This window comes from Emydura macquarii, unplaced genomic scaffold, assembly GCF_026122565.2.
Source record: "Emydura macquarii macquarii isolate MOO-44397 ecotype Brisbane River unplaced genomic scaffold, CSIRO-AGI_Emac_v2 contig_3689, whole genome shotgun sequence".
Classification (NCBI taxonomy): domain Eukaryota; kingdom Metazoa; phylum Chordata; order Testudines; family Chelidae; genus Emydura; species Emydura macquarii.
In genome coordinates, this window is record NW_027133826.1 from 106,606 (window position 1) to 128,121 (window position 21,516).

Sequence of the window (21,516 nt, forward strand, 5' to 3'; positions counted from 1 at the left end):
TTACTGGGGAATCATCAAAATGCTCCTTCAAAGTTTCCTTGGTTCAAATGACCACCTGCTGGGCCCCCCAATTGCCTGGCATCTGGCTGCTCAAAATCAGTAGCCAGCCTCAGGCCTTCACCCCTGAGGAAACTTTTCCCCCTTCGCTTCACAAATACCATGCAGAGTAGAGCAGGCTCCAATGACCATTGGAATATTTTCCTCATTGAGATCTAACTGGCCAAAAAGGCAGTGCCAGCGACCTTTAGTCAGCCAGAGGCACATTTGACAGTCATTTGGCACTGCTGAGCCTGTCGAAGCACTCCTGGGTGATGTCCAGGTTCTCAGGATAAGGTTTCATGAGACAGGAGCAAGAAGTAGACGGGGTCTCCCAGGATCATTAGGGCATTTCCACATTCCCCATTAGACTCTTCTGGTCTGGAAAGAAAGTCCCTGTGTGCAGCTTTCCATACAGGCCAGTGTTTTGAAAGATGTGTGTATCATGCACCTTCGCTGACCACCCCACTGATCCACTTGCAAGAGCATGGAGAAGTAGCCCTTCCGGTTGCTGTACTCTGTTGCAAGGTGGTTCGGGGCCAGAATTGGGATATGCGTTCCATCTATCGCTCCACAGCAGTTAGGAAACCCTGTTGCCTCAAAGCAATTATTTCCTGCACATTACCGAGAGTCGCCGTCCTTCATAGCAGCAGGAGGTGATTAATGGCCCTGTACATTTGCATCGCCGCAGCCCCCACGGTGGACTTCACAACTCCAATTGATTTGCGGCTGACCGATAGCAGTCTGGAGTTGCCAGCTTCCACACCGTGCCCACCAGTCGCTTTTCCACAGTGAGCGCAACTCTCATTCTGGTGTCCTTGTGCTGCAGTGCTGCACACAGTTCCAGAAAGGTGGGTTTGTGTCTCTGAAAGTTCCGCAGCCACTGTTTGTCATCCCATACGTGAATCACGATTCGATCCCACCTCTCCGTGCTTGTTTCCCAAGCCCAGGACCGATGGTCCACTGTGTGCAGCTGTTCCATGAATGCCAGCTGCAATCTTGAATTGTTTGTTTCCATGGCGGACAGCAGGGCAGGCATCACCAATTCACACTCTGTTTCACAGCTCATCAAATACTGCAGGACCAGCTGCATTGTGCTCATAACGCTCATCATCAGACTGGTCAGCAGCCCTCCATGCTGTCAGGGAGAGATAGCGAACACACAGTTTACAAGAAAAAACAACGAGGGTCCAGTAGCACCTTAAAGACTAACAAATTTCTGTGGGCATCCGCGAACCAGTGGCCATTGATTCGCAGATGCCCGCAGAAATTTGTTAGTCTTTAAGGTGCTACAGGACTCGTTGTTTTTGCTGTATACAGACTAACACGGCTACCCCTCTGGAACAGTTTACAAGGTCTGTTGAAAAATGGCACAAAATGAAGTTGGAAGCTCATGGAATGATGGGACAGAAAGAACTATAAAATGTCTGGTGTGGAAAAAGTAAATAAGGAAATGTTATTTACTCCTCAACACAGGAACTAGGGTCATCAAATGAAATTAATAGGCAGTAGGTTTAAAACAAACAAAAGAAAGCCTTCACACAATGTACAGTTAACCTATGGAACTCCTTGCCAGAGGATGTTGTGAAGGCCAAGACACTAATGGGGTTCAAAAAAGAACTAGATAAGTTCATGGAGGATAGGTCCATCAGTGGCTATTAGCCAGGATAGGCAGGGATTGCTGTTTGCCAGAGGCTGGCAATGGCTGACAGGATGGATCACTTGAGGATTACTTGTTCTGTTCATTACCTCTAAAGCACCTGGCATTGGCCACTATCAGAAGACAGCATAGTGGGCTAGATGGACCATTGGTCTGACCCAGTATGGCCATTCTTACATTCTTGTTAATTGCATCATTGGATGGCTAGCACACCCCCTTGATGCACTATGATCTGTTCCTACGGCTCCCAGTGGCAGAGGAGACTGAGTGGGTGGCAAGTTGCACAATGAGATAACTCTGCAGAAAAGGACCTGGGGGTAACGGTGGATAAAAAACGGTGGATAAAAAGCTGGATATGAGTCAGCAGTGTGCCCTGGTTGTCAAGAAGGCTAATGGAATATTGGGCTGCATTAGGAGGGGCATTGCCAGCAGGTCACGGGAAGTGATTATTCCCCTCTATTCGGCATTGGTGAGGCCGCATTTAGAATACTGTGTCCAGTTTTGGGCCCCCCACTACAAAAAAGATGTGGACAATTTGGAGAGAGGCCAGTGGAGGGCAACAAAAATGATTAGGGGGCTGGAGCACAAGACGTATGAGGAGAGGCTGAGGGAACTAGGCTTGTTTAGTCTGCAAAAGAGAAGAGTGAGGGGGGATTTGATAGCGGCTTTTAACTACCTGAAAGGGGGTTCCAGGGAGGATGGGGCTAGGCTGTTCTCGGTGGTGGCAGATGACAGAACAAGGAGCAACGGTCTCAAGTTGCCGGGGGGAGGTCTAGGTTGGACATTGCAAAAGTTTTTCACTAGGCGGGTGGTGAAGCACTGGAGGTTACCTAGGGAGGTGGTGGAATCTCCATCCTTACAGGTTTTTAAGCTGAGGCTTGACAAAGCCCTGGTTGGGATGATATAGCTGAGGTTAGTCCTGCTTTGAGCAGGGGGTTGGACTAGATGACCTCCTGAGGTCCCTTCCAACTCTAATATTCTATGATTCTATGATTCTATACCCATGATGCAACGTTCTCTCAGTTGATGCAAGAGCAATGACTGTGGATGTGCTCCACCAACACAAGGAGTGTTGTGTGGATGTGCACAACCCATGTAATTAAATTATGATCTTCAATGTAATGTAAGTTGAATTGATTCTGTAATGTAGACATGGCCTTAATCTTTCTGATTCTATCCCCACATGCTTGTGCTATTCTTTTGTGCTCATCCATAGCAATTTGTCCATGATTCTACTTTCTGTAGGATTTCTTTTTATTTTTTGGTCATTAAAGAGCTCCTGATAGAGCCATATTGACCGCTGACTATTCTTTCTATCTTTCCTTCACATTGTGAGAATTTGCTGTTGCTCCTTTAATATTGTCTCTGAGAAACTGCCAGCTCTCCTGAACTCTTTTTTCCCCTTAAATTTTATTCCTGTGGGACTCACCTACCAGTTCTCTGAGTTCGTTGAAGTCTGCCTTTTTGAAGTCCATTGTCCTCACTCTGCCATTCTCATGCCTTCCTTCTCAAAGAACGATTAAAATCCGTCCTTTTGTGATTACTTTTGCCCATATGGCTTTCCACCTTCAGTTTCCTAACCAATTCCTTCTTGTTAGTCAGAATCAAAATCTAAAATGAATTCCAAGAATTTATTGGACACTTTGTGTTTGGTTGAATGTCTTTTCTAATAGATGTCTGGGTAGATAAAATTCCCCCACCTCCCCCCATTACCAATTGTGATTTAATTTTTTTTCTATTATTTGCATGACAGTCTAGAACATTCTTCCAGGGCCAGTATTTATTTATTGGACACTTTGTGTTTGGTTGAATCCCCACCGCCACCGTGAAACCGCGCTTTTGCCGCCTAATAGATGTCTCGGCGGCGGGCACTGCCCCCTTCCCCGCCGCTGTGAAAACTCCTCCTCCCCCGCCGCCCCCCCATTGCCAGACCAATTGTGATTTAATGGGCTTTTTTTCTATTATTTGCATGACACCCCTGGTCTAGAATATGAGTGTGCAGAGAAAGAACCTAGGGGAATTGTGATGTGAAAATATTTCCTGTTCTGACATGTCCCCAATTGTCCTTTTTTCCCCCCTAACAGGCTGCTGCATAACATCTGTGTTTTGCTCCAGATCGTTCCATCCTTCCAGGGACCAGGGAGGGGAAATGTCTGCGGTGGATCCATTTGAGGTAGAGATTATCAGGGAGTTGCTGGTGGGTTCCTATTGGAGGGAGAAGGGCAGTAAATACATAGGAGGTGGGCACTTCTGGGGGAAAGGGAAGTTGGTCTGGAGTTAGGAAGGGCAGGAAATACAGAGTGGAGAAAGGAGGGGGACAGAGTGTGACAAACCTGCTGGGATTTATTAACTGTGGGGCCTAGATCCTAGCAACCAGACCCATGGGGTTTTGGGTGGAAATTCTCTAATTTGTTGAACAGGAAAAAAAAAAAGAAAGAAAAAGAAAACCCTGGACTGGGCTGGTAAAACTTACAGGCTCCAATACTGGATCCTGGACCTACTAGCCAGAGACTGCTGTGAGATATAAAGGGGCACCCACCAGTGAGACCCAGGAAAGACACCCCATCCCCTCCCATCTAGCTGCTGGCAATGGGGAGGGTGTTGGGATTCCCACCAGGGAGTTATCTTGCTGGGGGCTCCATCTCCTGAATCAGTCTGAGCTACTAGGTGAGTGATGAACATGAAGACCTCTTCCCCCTATATCTGCTGGGAGGGGTGAAGGGATCTCTCTTTTTTTTCCTGTCACCCGGATGTCTCCTCGCTGCTCTGTTGGGGTGGGGGTGGGACATTGCTGACTGTCTGCCTGCCAGAACGTGCATGTGATTGGCCCCCCTCCCCTGTGAATAGTGGGTTGTGAGTGGGCAGCAGGTAGTGAGTGGGGGGCTCTTGCTCTTTCAGTGGCTGGTGACCTTCGAGGAGGTGGCTGTGTATTTCACCAGGGAAGAGTGGACTCTGCTGGTCCCTGCTCAGAGAGCCCTCTACAAAGATGTCATGCAGGAGAACTATGAGAATGTGACCTCGCTGGGTAAGGATTCCTGTTCCCTTGGCTATTAGAAGGGAATATGAAGAGTTAAGCTTCACAACACCCCACACTACAACCTTAACTCTGCCCTGTTTCAGCAACACCCTAATAGGCCAATGACATGTCGCACGGCAGGTATACTCTGTCACCCCTTGGGACATTCTGGCTCTTCAACCAAGTCCAATGGATCGCTTCTCTTCTCCGGACAGTATAGCCAAATGGTCAGAGCCAGGGGGACTCTCCTTAGGTTCAGGGCAGTATGGTCTAGTGGTCAGGGTCAGTGGGGCCACCGTTTGCCACCGGGCGTTGTGGCTTGGGGGCCAGGATCAGTAGGGCTTGGCGGCTTCCAAGAGATGGGTTGGCAGCTGGGGTAGGCTGACCCGGGCCCTCCCTACTCCACTGGATCCCAGCCTAGGGCCCTATCAGTGGTGAGTATCTGTCACTGGGTCACGCTGACTGTTCCCGGGTCCACAACCAGATCAGTGTCTGGTTCCCCATGACTTCCTGCTCCATAGTCCACAGATCCCTCTGGTTCTCTGTGATAATAGGCAGGTGAAGTTGCTGCCGACTCCTTCCCCTCGTTGGCTTCTGCAGACAGCCAGGTGTTCACCTGGGTCTTGGCCAGCCTGGCCTCTGTGGACTGGGGCGCCAACAACTCCTGCAGGGAAGAGCTGGAGCAGCTTGGCAGAGCTGCAACTGATATGAAGAGAGATGCACATGAAACTTGAAGGAACATGTGTGCCTCATGTCAATGTTGTAGGTTGTGTCAATAAAGGTGCACAAGAGTGTGATCTTGCCATGAGGATTGTCAGCGGGCTGGTGGCATAGATGCTAGCGGTCTCCAGGGCACAGTGAGGGGTACGTGAAAGCAGTGATGCAGAAGGAATCCTCAGTGCAAGAGTAAAGGGGTGGTAACATTATGAAAGTCTGAGATGGATTGTGCGCAGTAGGCTCAGTGTTTGAATGCAGGCCAGGTGTAGGTAGCTTCTGTTCCCTACACCAGACCTAACCCCAAATTTTGCCTTAGCAAAGAGAAGGCGTTAGACTTTGTGCTATGCCACTCCTGTGCTCTGTTCCCAGAGTGATCTGTATCGGGGAGGGTAGAGTGCTAGTATGTGTGTGTGACGGGGTACAGCTGTCCAACACTGGGCCGGAAGGGATTAACTCCACACTATTGACTGAAGAGGCTGCGCCCTCTCTCCCCTGCTGAGCATGCTCCAACTGGAGCCACAGTATAAAAGGGAGCAGATCAACTCAGGCTTGCTCCCTGATGTAGTGTAGACATATCCTAAAGGGGGCAGACCAAGGAGAGCCTGTATAAAGGCTAGAGTCATCTAAGATCGTGTAAAACCATTTCATGGTCCTCTCTTTTAGTCTGTCCACTGTCTCCCCCATTTCCATCATCTCAAACATAAGCCACTTATCTTCACTGTCAAGGCCCTTATCTCCACCTTACATATCATCTCCTATTCAGTATTGAGGTACCAACTCCCACTTCTGATCAGCCCTTACCAGCCTCCATCACCCCCTTATTGAATTTCAGGCAAGCCCCTTCATGGAGAGAAATTTACATTAAGGTCAAAGGAGCAACAAGAGGGAAATCAGTGGGGAAATCTGCTCGACATCTTGGATGTCTATATACAAATGCAGGGAATATAGGGAAGAAAGAAGAAGAACTGGAAGTATTAGTTCAAAAGGTAAATTGTGACTTAATTGGCATCACAGTGACTTGGTGCGACAAGTACCATGAGTGGCATATTGATGTAGAGAGGTATAGCTCATTCAGGGAAGACAAGCAGGGTGAAAAGGGAGCAGGAGTTGCATTCTGCATCAAGAATATATAAGTTTGTTCTCAGATCCAGAACAAAGTGGGAGGCAGATGAGCTGAGATTCTCTGGGTAAAGAGAATAGGAGCAAAAAATAGGATGACCTTATGGTAGGTGTCTACTATAGATCACCAAATCGGGAAGAGGTGGGGATGAGGCATTTTTAGTGCATTTTTAGAGCAAAGAGACATATCCAAAACACGAGACTTGGTAGTCATGGGGGACTTTAACTACCCAGACATCTGTTGAAAAAGTAATACAGCAAAACACAAAATGTCCACTAAGTTCTTGGAGTGTTCTAGGGAAAATCTTTTTGTTCCAGAGAGTGGCAGCAGTAACCAGGGGTGCAGCCATTTCAAGACTTGATTATGACCAAGATGGGGGAATTGGCAGTGAATGTGAGGTGGAAGGCAATTGTGGCAAAAGTGATCATGATGTGATAGATTTTATGATTCTAAGGAAAGAAAGGAGTGAGAGCAGCAGAATAAGGACTTCTGGAAAGTCCTTTCCAGGCTTTAACAAACTAAGAGAACTGGTAGGTAGAGTCTTCTGGGAAGAAAATCTAAGGGAAAAATGAGTTCCGGAGAGCTGGCAGTTTGTCAAGGAGACAATATCTAAAGCATAACTGCAAATGAACCTGCTAAGAAAGAATAGTAAGAGGCCAAGAGAGCACCATAGGAGCTCTTGAATGACCTGAAAATCAAAATGGAATCCTACAAAAGGTGGAAACATGGACAAATTGTGGCAGAGGAGAATAGAAAGAGCACAAAGCATGTAGGGACAGAATCAGAAAGATTAAGGCACAAATGAGACACACCTAACAAGGAATAGAAAAGGCAATAAGAAAAGTTTCTATAAAGACATTAGGAGCTAGAGAAAGACGGGGGAAGGTGTAGCTCCTTTACTTAGCAGTGAAGAAAAACTAACAACTGCTGACATCAAGAAAGCTCAGGTATTTAATGCCTATTTTGCTTCAGTCTTTACTAAAAAGGTAAATGGTGACCAGATACTTAACACAATTAATATTAACAATGAAGATGAAGGAGGAGGAGCCAAAATAGGGAAAAAACAGGTTAAAGAATATTTAGATAAGTTGAATATATTCAAATTAGCAGAGCCTGATGAAATTCATCTTAAGATACTTAAAAAACTAGCTGAAGCAATGTTGAAACTATTAGCAATTATCTTTAAGTACTCCTGGAGAAGGGATGAGGTCCCAGAAGACTAGAGAAGGGCAAACTTAGTACCTATCTTTAAAAATAGGAAGAAAAAGGACTTTGTGAATTAAAGACACGTCAACCTTTACTTCACTACCTAGAAAGATACTGAAATAAATTATTAAACAACTTGTAAGCAAATAAAGAATAATAGTGTCATAAGTTACAGCAAGCAGGGATTTGTCAAGAACAAATCATGCCAACCCAACCTAACTTCCTTCTGTGAATGGGTTACTAGCCTAGTGGATGGGAGGAAGCAGGAGATGTGATATATCTTGACTTTAGTAAGGCTTTTGACATTGTCCCACATGATATTCTCATAAGCACACTAGAGAAATATGGTCTAGATGGAGTCACAACTAATTGAAAGACTACTCAAGGAGTTTACTATCACTATTAGTGATTTACTATCCCCTCTATTCGGCATTGGTGAGGCCGCATTTGGAGTATTGTGTCCAGTTTTGGCCCCCCACTACAAAAAGGATGTAGACAAGTTGGAGAGAGGCCAGTGGAGGGCAACAAAAATGATTAGGGGGCTGGAGCACAAGATGTATGAGGAGAGGCTGAGGGAACTAGGCTTGTTTAGCCTGCAGAAGAGAAGAAAGGGGGGGGATTTGATAGCAGCCTTTAACTACCTGAAAGGGGGTTCCAGGGAGGATGGAGCTAGGCTGTTCTCAGTGGTGGCAGACGACAGAACAAGGAGAAACGGTCTCAAGTTGCCAGGGGGGGGAGGTCTAGGTTGGACATTAGGAAAAAGTTTGTCACTAGGAGGGTGGTGAAGCACTGGAATGGGTTACCTAGGGAGGTGGTGGAATCTCCGTCTTTAGAGGTTTTTAAGTTGCGGCTTGACAAAACCCTCGCTGGGATTATTTAGCTGAGGTTAGTCCTGCTTTGAGCAGGGGGTTGGACTAGATGACCTCCTGAGGTCCCTTCCAACTCTATGATTCTATGATAAACTTGGAGGGTGTATTTTGTGGGATCCCACAGGGATAAGTTCTAGGTCCAGTACTTTTCAATGTTTTCATTAATTACTTGGATAAGGAGTTGAGAGTATGCTTCTAAAATGTGCAGAGGACAGCAAGCTGAGAAGGGTTGCAAGCACTTTAGTGGACAGGATTAGAATTCAAAATGACCTTGTAAGCTGGGGTCCGGTTTTGCCTGGGCATTGCGACCCTTCCTCGGGCCCAGGCTCTGAGGAAGGCCACTGCACCTTCCTAAAAGGGGAACGTTAGCGTCTCTGTCTTGGTCTTAGTCCTGGCCCTCCGACAGGGCGGACTGCCAAGTAGTCTACCGCCTCGGGCCCTGAGGCAGGGCGAGACAGGCAAGCAAGTAGCCTAGGGGTCTCCAACCCTCCCCCCAGGCAGGGTGAGACCAGCAAGCAGTTTGTAACCTCAGGCCCTTAGGCAGGGCGAAGCCGTTAGCAGTCTATTAGCCCGGCCCTCAGGCAGGGCGGGCAAGCCAGCAGTGTCCTCTGGTCGGTAAAGCAGGGGACGGTAAGCACTCTCTGGGTGGCGAGGACGGGGGTGGACAGGATGCAGGCCAACCCGACTCCACTGGGTCCCAGCCCAGGTCCCTAGCAGTGGCAAAGGTGTTGCCACTGAGTCGGCAGGGCTCCCGCTGCAACATGCCGACGGGGTCTTGCCCCCGTCTCAGCCACTGACTATGGCTGTCCCTGGGCCACTTCCTCCCCATATCCCCAGGTACCTGTCTCTTCCGGGTCCTCAGGGTCACTGGGGTACACGGCCCGCAGCAGGCTCACCAGTCCCTCTTTGTCCACAGGCAGCAAGTCGGGGGAGCTCCTTGGCGGAGGGCAGCTCCTCCAGGTCACAGGGCTCTGGGGTTTCAGTGTCAGGAAGCTCCTCCAGGTCAGGGCCAGCCTCCAAGGGTATCTCCCAGCCCTCAAGCTCAGAGGCCCTGTCCAGTCATGGGGCTCTGGGGGGCCTATCCAGTCCTTATGGGTCGGTCAGCTGGGCCGTTCCCAGCGCCTCTGCTCCGGGAGGCGCTCGCTCGGGGCAAAGGCCAGGCCTACGCTGCAGCCGGCGGGACAGCACAACTGCCTCCGGCGGCCGCCTGTCTCCCACTGAGCTGCAGGGCCTGCCTTTTGTACTCCCTGCGCTGGCGGAAGCTCCGCTCCTCTGTTGCCAGATAGGCTGGTTGGGTGGACGTATCCCTGTCCGGCTCCCCTGTTGCCAGGCAGACTGGACTGCCGGCCCTTTCACTGTCTGCTCTGGTTGTTGCGGCTCTTCCTCGGGCTCAGGCTCTGAGGAAGGCCACTGCACCTTCCTACAAACCTTTACAAATTGGAGAATTGGTCTGAATGAACAAGATTAAATTCAATAAAGGCAAGTGCAAAGTACTTCATTTTGGCAGGACAAACCAAATGCACAACTACAAAATGGGGAATAATTGGCTAAGTGGTAGTACTGCTGAAAAGAATCTGCGGGTTATAGTTGATCACAAACTGAATATGAGTCAGTAATGTGATGCAGCTGCAAAAAAGATAATATTCTGGCATCTGTTAACAAAAATCTGATCTGTAAGACACTGGGGCTTAGTACACACTTACCGGGAAATTTGGCAGCAGTCAACGGGAATTACACAAGCTATGCAGCGTAGCTTGCGTAACTCCCGTCGACTTCCTAACTTCCCTTCCCTTCCTAACTGTCTTTTGAGGATGTGGTTTAATTGAATCGACTTTCCAATCGATTGAGCGGGACTTCACTGCCGCTCAATCGATCTGGATAGATCGTTCTGCTGCCGTCAGTGTGTACACACCCTGTAATTGTCCCACTCTACTCAGCACTGGTGAGGCTGCAGCTGGAGTATTGTGTCCATTTCTGGGTGCCACCCTTCAGGAAGGATGTGGAGAAATTCAAGATAGTCTAAAGCAACAAAAATGCTGAAAGGATTAGAGAACCTAACCCAAACGGAAAGGTTAAAAAGATAACTTGGCCTGTTTAGTCTTGAGAAAAGAAGACTGACCGGGGACCTGAAAACAGTCTTCATATGTGTGAAGGGCAGTTCTTAAGAGGAAGTGATCAGTTGTTCACCATGTCCGTTGAAGTAGGAGAACAAGTAATCATAGAAATGTGGGACTAGAAAAGATTTCAAATGTCATATAGTCCACTCCCCTGTGCTGAGGAAGGACTAAGTATTATCTAGATCACCTGCTGTTGTCAGGTGTTGGCTGCATGTGTGTTCTCCCTGTGTGTATTCTGTCCCTGCTCTGCGCAGATTCAGCAAACCATGATTGAATTACCCAATAAGACCACAGATCCTTTTTCCATAACCAAGGCACCAGGCCAGCTCTATTGCCGACAAAGCATGGTAAAAAGCATCGTGTAGGTGCTACAAGTACACTTAATACATGTATGTCTGTGACAATGGACTGGCTCAGTAAACAGCGGGACTTTCTGTTCCTCTCTTGGCCAGACAAAGATGCTTCCTCTGAGACCTTCTTTTATATAGTGCTACAAACAAGTTGCACATTTCCGTTCTGACATATGTAGTTGCCACCTTCTGATGTGGTGAGATACCACCCTTTACATTGCATGGGATGGTCTGATCAAAACATCTCTATCATTTTGTCACAATATTTTGATCCATCATCTTTTTGTGACTCGTCCATGCCTAGGGTAGCCACCTGAAAATGCCAAGGTCAGGGCATGCTGCAAAAGGAGAGCAGATTCTCCCAGCACCGGTGGGTGACACTGAAGTTAGACTTCCCAACCAGCCACAAACAGTGCTTCTGATTCCCCACAGTGGTTATCAAGAAGCCAAAATAAAAATATACACAGCCGCCTTTACTGCATCCCAGTCTCTGGCTCCCAATCAGCCACTAGGTCCAGTAAAGATATCAGTTATTTAAAACTCTATGCTGTTTACCAAAAAGGTTCTCCTAACCCCAAAGGGTCAGCCACAGTACCAGATCAATATATTTGGATCTTACCCAAAATACCACACTGCCAGCCAATCCCTTGGTAACGAAAACTAAAGGTTTATTATAAAAGGAAAGAAACAAACTGCTACTTCAGCTTCAGTCTCATGTCTCAGGCTCTCACTTTCTACTACACCGCCTACAAGTTGTTTTTTTTGTTTTTGTTTTGTTTTTTCAACCAGTTCTTAAAAACCTCCAATGATGGAGATTCCACAGCCATCCTAGGTAATTTGTTCCAGTGCTTAACTACTCTTACAGTTAAGAAGTTTTTACTAATGTCTAACCTAAATCTCCCTTGCTGATATTCAAGCCTATTACTACTACTTCTGTCCTCAATGGATAAGGAGAACAATTTAGCACTCTCTTCTTTAAAGTAACCTTTTATATACTTGCAGATTGTTAACATGTCCCCCCTCAGTCTTCTCTTCTCCAGACTAAACAAGCCCAATTTTCTCAATCTTTCCTCGTAGGTCATGTTTTCTGAACCTTTAATCACTTTTGATTTTGCTCTCCTCTGAACTTTCTCCAATATGTTCACATATGTTGCCCACTGGATGCTTTCCCTGAGTAGAGTAAAAGAATGACTTCTTGTGTCTTGCTTATAGATGCTAGACTGATGTTTGCAGAACTAAATTGTTGAGTCCTGTTTAGTTTGTGATCTACTACATTCCCCATTTTCCATTGTACTCCTCCTTAAGCAGTCCTTTTCCATTTTCCATTTGTGCAGTTGATTATTTCTTCCTAAGTGTAGCATTTTGCATTTTTCCTTACTGAATTTCATGCTGTTTATTTCAGACCATTTTTCTAGTTTACCAGGATCATTTTGAATTCTCATGCTGCCTTCCAAAGTGCTCCCAGCCCCTCCCAGCTTGGTGTTGTCTGCAAACTTCATAATTGTACTCTCTGTGCCATTACTGAAATCATTTATAAACTTACAGAATAGAACTGAACTCAAGATAGGTCCATGAGAGATCCCACTTGATATGCCCTTCCCTGTGGACTGTGAACCATTGATTACTACTGTCTCATTATGGTTTTCCAACCAGTAATGCACTCACCTTATTATAGGTTCATCTAGGCCAGTTTTTCTCAAATGCCGCCACCATTGCTGCATGCGGCCATCAGCAGATTTTTTCCCAGCCATGGTAGCCTCCAAAGCATGATAGAAGATTGGAAGTGTGTGTGTTGGGGGGGGAGCAGCGGCCCCTTCCTGCAGCAACCAGCTGTTGCTCCTGAATAGCTGTTACCAGCGCAGCAGGGTATCCCGCCTTGGTGTTTGTGCTGGCACCACCAGTAGGGATTGGCCCCCCGGGCAGCACCTCTGGAAACATATGGGGCTGGTGTGCATGGCACCAGAGGCGGCTCTTATCAATGGAGGCAGCTGTGGCATTTGGTCACCAATGTGCTCCTCTTGGCAACTCTCCCTCTCCTGCCCAACTAAGGTGGACTCTCACTGAAGGGCTGCAGGAGGTATGGAAAGAGAGAGAGGTTTGTCAGAGATGCCACCAGTAAGAGTTGATGGCCACACTATGGGGCCATCAAAAATTTTGTTGTGAGAGAGCCCCTGGTCTAGGCTATATTTCCCTAGTTAGCTTATGAGAAGGTCATGTGAGACAGTACCAAAATCAAGACATATCACATCTCCTGCTCCCCCCATCCACAAGGCTTCTTAACCTGTCAAAGAAGGATATTAGGTTGGTTTGACATGATTTATCCTTGACAAATCCATGTTGACAGATACTTCTCATCTGTTTTCTTCAAGACCTTACCAACTGATTGTTTATTTGGTCTGTTTTCTTTCCAGTTACCAAAATTAAGCTGACTAGTCTATAATTCCCTGTGCTATCCTTATTCCTTTTTTGTAGATAGGTTCTATATTTGTCCTATTCCAATTCTGTGGGATATCTCCCATCCTTCATGAGTTGTCAATGGCTCAGGGTTCATCCAGTTCCTTAAGTGTTCTTGGGTGTATTTCATCAGACCTGCTGACTTGAAGACATTTTCAGAGATTATGGCTAATGACTCAGAAGTTCCATCAGCCAGGTCCTTAATGATCTTAATCTGCAGCAAGGAAGATTAAGGTTTGATATTAGGAAAACATTTCTAACTATAAGGATAGTTATGCTCTGGAATAGGCTGCCAAGAGAGGTTCTGGATTCCCCATCATTGAAAGTTTTAAAAACCAGGTTGGACAAACACCTGTGAGGGATGGTCTAGATTTACTTGTGGTGTCCTAGCACAGGGTGCTAGTCTTGATCACTTGTTGAGCATCCTTCCAGCCCTACGTTTCTATGGTTCTGTGCTTTCTCCCATGCTGCTAGTGACCCGTCCTGTGCCCAGGGTAGTCCCTTGAAAATGCCAAGGTCAGGGCAGGCTGCAAACAGAGAGCAGATTCTCCCAGCACTGGTGGGTGACACTGAAGCCAGACTTCCCAACCAGCCACAAACTGCACTTCTGAATCCTCACAGAAGCCAGTATACAAATACACACAGCCCCCTTTACTGCATTTCAGCTTCTGGCTCCCAAATCAGCACAAGGTCCAGTAAAGAGACCAGTTATTTAAACTCTATGCTCTTCACTACAAAGGTTCCCTCTGACCCCAAAGGGTCAGCCACATTACCAGTTCAATATGAGTTTGGATCTTACTTAAAATACCACTCTGCCAGCCAATCCTTTAGTAACTAAAACTAAAGATTTATTGCAAAAAGAAAGAAAGAAACCATAAGAGAAATGTTAAAGGATTAGAGCAATCAGATACATACAAATAAGTGAAAGTCCATATACATCAGGTTTCTAGAAGAAGTGTGGAGTTGCAGGCTTGTATAGTTCCTCTGGTGTGCACCCAATCTCTGGGTGGGTCTCAGTCCTTTGTTTCACAGCTTCAGTTCAGTTGTAGATGAGCTGATCCAGAGGTAAGTTGGTACCTGAAGCTGATACCTGAAGCTGAGTCCTGGCTGAAGACTGGTGACTGACGACCAAATGGATTCCCAAAGCCTCTGCCTTATATACCCTCTGGCCCTGGCCATGCGGTTTGTACAGTTTCACAGGAACCAAAATGGAGTCCAGAGTCACATGGGCAAATAGTCCAGAGTCACATGGGCAAGTTCTGGTGACTCGTTGGTGATGCTGGCTTCTCCCTCTGGCCCCTTGCCTGGGACTGTCCTAATGGCTATTGTTCTGCAGGCTATTGTTCCCAGGCAGCACAATTTGAAATACAGATATCTTAAATATATCCATAACTTCCGTTTTCCATATAATACAAGAACATAAACATTATCATCTTACTTAGCACATTATAGCCTTTCTAACAGTATCTGACATGGCATATCTCACATGAATTAATACGATTTTGACATATTGATGTCAAACAATATAACAAATGCTCTCTCCCCCATCTACCCAGCATGACACTGCTCTTTGGAGGAACTCCCCATTCACATCCCCAGAACTACCTCTTTCCCATCCCTCCGTACCACTCCGGTTCCATGAAGCTTTTAAACATATGACAGTGGGTAGGCTGCTGGTGTCCTGAGACCACTATCTATCTGGGTGACAAATGTTGTCTTATTGTTTCCTTGTGTTCTCCCTGTCATTATTCAGGGCCATTGCACCTGTATTCCCACTATGTGGTCCAGCAAAAGCACCCACACTCAGGGTGCCCAGCTGTCACCTCTCTTGGGTAGAAACCCACATTTCTACCCCTTGTGACTGTTGTAGCTCCAGGCTGCCCAGCTCCCTGCCTACACTGTGAATCCCCCAGCAATGCAAATTCCCCTCATCAGGCCGCTTTGCATTCCATCCTCAGAGGCTATGAACAGTGTCACGGCCCCTGATGAAGTTACCACGCTGCCCTTTTCCAGCAAGCAGGGATTCTCAAGATAAAAAGCATTAGAGAGAGAACTATAAATAACAATAAAAGAACCTGTACGCATGTTAATAAGCTTCCCTGAGATCACCCCAACCCCACCAAGGGCTCAGGCAAGTGAACAGACCTTCAAACCCCACTGTGATCTCCCCCCCACCCCCCGCAATCTGGAATGGTGTGTAGCCGTGTCACTCCTATTCCTCACTCCTCGGCCCAAATTTATTCTGTGTTGCTGTCTGAACCACCCGCTCCTGGGTCAGCCCATGCCCAGCCTCCCACATGTAATCAGTCCCTGGCCCGGTGAAGGAGCACTTCTGGCCAGCCACTCATGGGATAGATGCCCAGCAAATACCCCTCAGCCCCAGATGCAAGTCTGGGAACTGACATATTACAGTGTTCAGTGCTGTACACTGCATCTTGCTAGCTCAAGTACATTTGTCCGTCAGTTTATCAAAGAAATTGCTATGCACCAGCTCTGTCACTAAGTGAAGTCTCTGCACACACTGAATCCACATGCACTGTTTTAGATAAACAATAAATTGACTGACTACAGCAAGATTTTAAATGATTATAAATCAGATTAATATGAATCAATAGATTAATGTGAATCAAGGAGTTGGTCAAAATTAACTAAAAGGTAACTCTCATCCTAAACTAAGCTTAATATTTCAGTAGCTTTTCAGTCTGTGATGTTAGCTTACCCACAGCTGGCTGCAATGCCTCTTGCAAGCAGGTGACCTCCCTCGTCCATCCGTCCCCACCCCAGTGGGCGCAGTTGTCAGTGTCCTTGAAGTTGCTTAGAAGATGGATTCCAAGGGAAAGTCCTAAGACAAAGATGCCTCTCTCTTTTAACAAGTTTCTTCGACCCCCCTGGAGTCAGGTGATAGGCCATGTCCGGCAGTGGACATGATTTCTTCCACTTGAGCCAAAGTGCTCAAAGGTGCTTAGGCCAGTCCATTGTTCCTGTATGTATGCCTTTGCAAGGCGTGAAACCTCACTTTGCTTGGTGTTTGCCTGGATCTATTCAAACGATGTGAGACATACCTTTAGGGATATTACATAGCAGAGTTTCATATCTGTACATATGTGACATTGCAGGAAACATACTACCATAACAATAATGTTCAATATGTCATGAGCCTTCCAAAAACATCTTACATGACACACTTTGCATCAAACAATACACAGTTAATTACACTATAAGGGTGATCATGAATGATACACAAATCACATTATATGGATGTACATTGGGTACAGCATGTCACACCCGCCAAGTGTTTTTTTTTTCTGTGGTTTCAAATTAACCGTTGTTAGCTCAGAACAAGCACGCCCATGCCACTGTGGGTCAGCCTTTTATCCAGTCTGGGCCTCTGAACATGTCTTCATGTAACCAGTGATCAGCAGCAATGGTTTCTCCTCAGGGCACAGCTTCTATAGGTTTGGTGTGGAGATGACAAGTTGCCTACCCCTCCCCCAAGTATTTCCTAGGAGTCCCACTTAACTTTGTTTCACATTGTTTCAAAGAGTCCTTTGAAGCTTATAGCATTTCCTGGGGTTTGTCTTAGCCACATCTCTTCCCCAGAGATGTTACAGATTATCCCACAGTAATACATACACCCCTATTTTTAATGCAATGAATTCCTAGGATACTGAAACGTAATTCAACAAGATTTGACTTAATTCAGTAAAGATGGTCCAAGATATTGCAGGAAATTCCCATCTCTGTCACACCCCTGTCTGTCTGTATCCATCTTTCTCTTATCTTATTCTTAGATTGTCAGATCTGTGGGGCAGAGACAGTTTTTTGTTCCATGTCTGTAGAAAACCCAGCAGAATGGGATTCGGGTCCATGGCTAGCACTACTAGGAGCTACAGTAATAGAAACAGTAAATGATGATAATGGGCAGGCTCTGGGCAGTGGGAGGGAGGGTGTTAGAGAGCGGGGAGAGGAAGTTTTGTGGCAAAGAGTTCCTATGAGCCAGGAGAGCTGGGGGCAGTGGTAAGGGATAAGGATGACATGGAACAGCTGCTGTAGGGAGTTCAGATGCTGGGTAAGGTGGGCTGCAATGGAACTCAAGGATCTGGAAGGGTTGGTGCTGGTTAGAGTACAGGGAGCATGGGTGCTGGGTAGCAGTGCTAGCAATGGGAGGGAGCAAAGGGACACGTTTCTGGCAGGAGTTCTTGGGAATCAGGACCAAGGAACTATTGAACTCCTTTTATGGCTCATTGTGAAAGCTAAATATCCTTTAATGGACCATTAACGGGCGTTGTTCATTCAAACTTGCTAGACTGGATACAAACAATTACTTCAGGAGCAAACACATTTCGAATCCAGATGGACAGTCATATCTATAACTTCAGATACACAGATGTTACATGCACATAAACAATACTATTATATTTAGCAAATTATAACTTTTCTAATGGTACCTGACATGGCATATCTTGTATAAATTATTCTACTTTTGCAGTATTGATATTAAATAACATTATAAATGGTCACCCCTCCTCCAGACAGCGTAACGACCTGCTTTAGATTTTAGAAGCCTCTTTCATCATGAGTGTCTGGCTCTGTGTGTTCCAAGTAGACATGGACATAGCTAAATCCCTCCAAAGAAGAATGTCCTGCATCTTTGAGCACCTGCGAAGCTGGCCAGAGGACATTATTGCTTTCAAATGGGCTGGCGTTAAAATAACAGAACTTTTTTTGTGTGTGACAAATGTCCCATGAATTCACCTGATTTCACCTGTCTTCTTTGCCCTCCCAGTTTCCAAACCTGGCGTCATCTCCCAGCTGGAACAAGGGGAAGAGCCATTGTCCCCAGATTTCCAGGGCTCGGAGGAAAGAGAGATCCTGAGAGGCAGCTGCACTGGTGAGGGATCATTAACCTGTCAGTGTCTGAAGGAAACAGCTGGGATTCCCAACAAGACCTTGTGAGCTCTCTGAGTTAAGGATTGTCCCTAGCAGGTGTCACATCCACAGGGTAGACTTCGCTGATGGTTTACTACCCATCCTGACTAGCTCCTGGCAGTAGCTCCTTCCACAAACTCCCTTCTCCCTGAGGGCAGGTCTACACTGTTGGCAAAATTTGGCGGCAGTCAATGGGAGTTATGCAAGCTATGCAGAGTAGCTTCTGTAATTCTTGTCAACTTCGTTACTTCCCTTTAGTGCGCCATCTCTGCTGCGCCGACAGGAAATGCGTTCCTGTCGACGCAGTGCTATGCTTTTGTTGGAGGTGGTTTTAGTAGATCGACTTCCAGATCGATTGAGCATGTCTTCACTGCTGCTCAATCGATCCATAAAAATCGATCTGATGGCAGTGAACTTGCCACAGTCACTGTGTACATAACCTGAGTGTTTGGATGCGAGCTGTTCTTTTGATTTGTTCTCCCCTTTTCCATTCCTGTTTCTGAGGTTTTTCTTTCTCTGTCTAGCAGATGGGATGATGAGTAAGACCATGGAGCAGAATCCTCAGCAGGAAGATGATGAGCAAGTGAAATCACATGGAGCATTATTGCAAAGATGCAAAGAGATTGTATCCAGGAGTTCTGAGCAAGGAAAAGCCTGTGAGAGTCAGCACAGGCCAGAGAAGCAGCAGGGAAACCAGCCAATGCAGAAAGTTGGTAAATCTGTTAATTACTGGGGAACTCACAAAGGCCTCCAGGAAACCATGGCCCAGAAGAGAATTCCCACGAAAGAGAGAAATAACACATGCGTTGAGTGTGAGAAAAAGTTTAGAAGGCGCTCACACCTTATTAGACATCAGACAATCCACACAGGAGCTAGACCCTATGAATGCCTTGAGTGTGAGAAAGCCTTCACTGAGCACTCAAACCTCATTAACCATCAGAGAATCCACACAGGGGAGAAACCCTATGAATGCTGTGAGTGTGGGAAAACTTTCACTCGGAGATCAACCCTTATTAACCATCAGAGGATCCACACAGGGGAAAACCCCTATGAATGCAGTGAGTGCGGGAAAACCTTCACTCGGAGATCAACCCTTATTAAACATGAGAGGATCCACACAGGGGAGAAACCCTATAAATGCTGTGAGTGCTTATTAAACAAGAACTGAGCGCTCAAACCTCATTAAACTTCACTGAGTGCTCAACCCTTATTAAACATCGGAGGATCCACACAGGGGAGAAACCATATGAATGCTGTGAGTGCGGGAAAACCTTCACTGAGCGCTCAACCCTTATTAAACATCAGAGGCTTCACACAGGGGAGAAACCACATGAATGCTGTGAGTGCGGGAAAACCTTCACTGAGCGCTCAAACCTCATTAAACATCAGAGGATCCACACAGGGGAGAAACCCTATGAATGCTGTGACTGCGGGAAAACCTTCACTCGGAGATCAACCCTTATTAAACATGAGAGGATCCACACAGGGAGAAACCCTATGAATGTTTTGAGTGCAGGAAAACCTTTACTGAGCGCTCAACCCTTATTAAACATCAGAGGACTCACACAGGGGAAAAATCCTATGAATGCCGTGAGTGCAGGAAAACCTTCAGTGAGCGCTCAACTCTTATTAAACATCAGAGGATTCACACAGGGGAGAAACCCTATGAATGCAGTGAGTGCTGGAAAACCTTCCCTCAGCGCTCAACCCTTATTACACATCAGAGGATCCACACAGGGGAGAAACCCTATGAATGCTGTGAGTGTGGGAAAACCTTTTCTCGGAGCTCAAACTTTATTACACATCAGAGGATCCACACAGGGGTGAAACCCTATGAATGCTGTGACTGTGGGAAACCCTTTGCTCGGAGCTCACACCTTATTTCTCATCAGAGAAGTTGCACGGGAAATAAAGATTATAAAAACTTTGCTTAGGGTTGAGAATTTTTTTTTCTTTTGCTAATTTCTACATAGTGAGCTTTAAGGCAGTATTTGTGTCATCGCAATCTTTCAGTTTCCCCAGCTGAGTTGTCTACTTTTCCCTTTTGTAACTCACCCTCCCTTGGGGAGAAACCCATAGTTCTTGTCATCAACTCCTATGTCATGGAAGTGTGTCCCCCCTCCAACAGGAAAGTCAGTGAGCCCCAGTGTGGTAACTAGGAGTGTCTTTACTAGGTACATGGAGGATAAATCTCTCTGAGCCATGATTCCACTAGGATTTTCCATGCAGTTAACCAGCTTGAGTTAGCTATCTTGATATAAAAACAACTATTTTTCAAAAGAAAAGAAAAAAAAAGGCCATGTATAATGGCCAGGGTAATTTAGCAAATTTCTTCAAGACCTGACAGAACCTCCATCACTTTTCCTAGTCTACATGATTTGGGGCATCACATTTATACTTTTCCTCCCACTGCAAAGGAATTGTTAGTCACCAGGTTCCCCCACTAGGGACACTCGTTCCCATTTGTTCTAACATTGCACTTTGTGCTGAATAGCAGTTGATTTTTGTATCATTTTTCTCTTTTTAACTATATTTAAATAAAACAAAGATAAGGAGCAAGATTCTAAATGGGAAAAAAAAGTTTTTTCAACTTCTGTGACACCAGAAGAAGAAATGGTGCGTCGGCAGGATTACAATCTTCTGAATTTCACCAGCAGCATGTCTTCTGCTTGAGCTGTAGAATATATCTTCATCATTTTCTACATCTCAACTTTTCAATGCGTGACATGATTCAGTGTTCTCAGCCCTCTGCTTGGGAATCATCATACTGTTTTCTCTGATCCTAAACCAGTGATTTAGGGCCTGAGATTAAGGAGTCACAGACCTGGAAGTAGAATTTGAATGGATCTCAAATGCAGTGTATCATTTGGAATTCAAATCCCAGTTTCCAACTGTTAGCAAAGCCTCTTCTAAGGCTTTTCTTACTGAAATGGGATTGTTTTCAAATGGGTAGGTTGTTTTTTTGGTTTTTTCCATTATGATGATGCTAGAACTTTTGTAAATATGACTCAGTAGTAATGAGTGAAGCAGCTTTGAATGGAT

The 21,516-nt window shown here is 46.1% G+C and overlaps 1 pseudogene; it reads left to right on the forward strand.

Annotated features, from left to right (window-relative positions):
• Positions 1 to 776: 776 nt before the first annotated feature.
• Positions 777 to 20,408, forward strand: LOC137145938 (zinc finger protein 436-like; annotated as a pseudogene).
• The last annotated feature ends 1,108 nt before the right edge of the window (positions 20,409 to 21,516 follow it).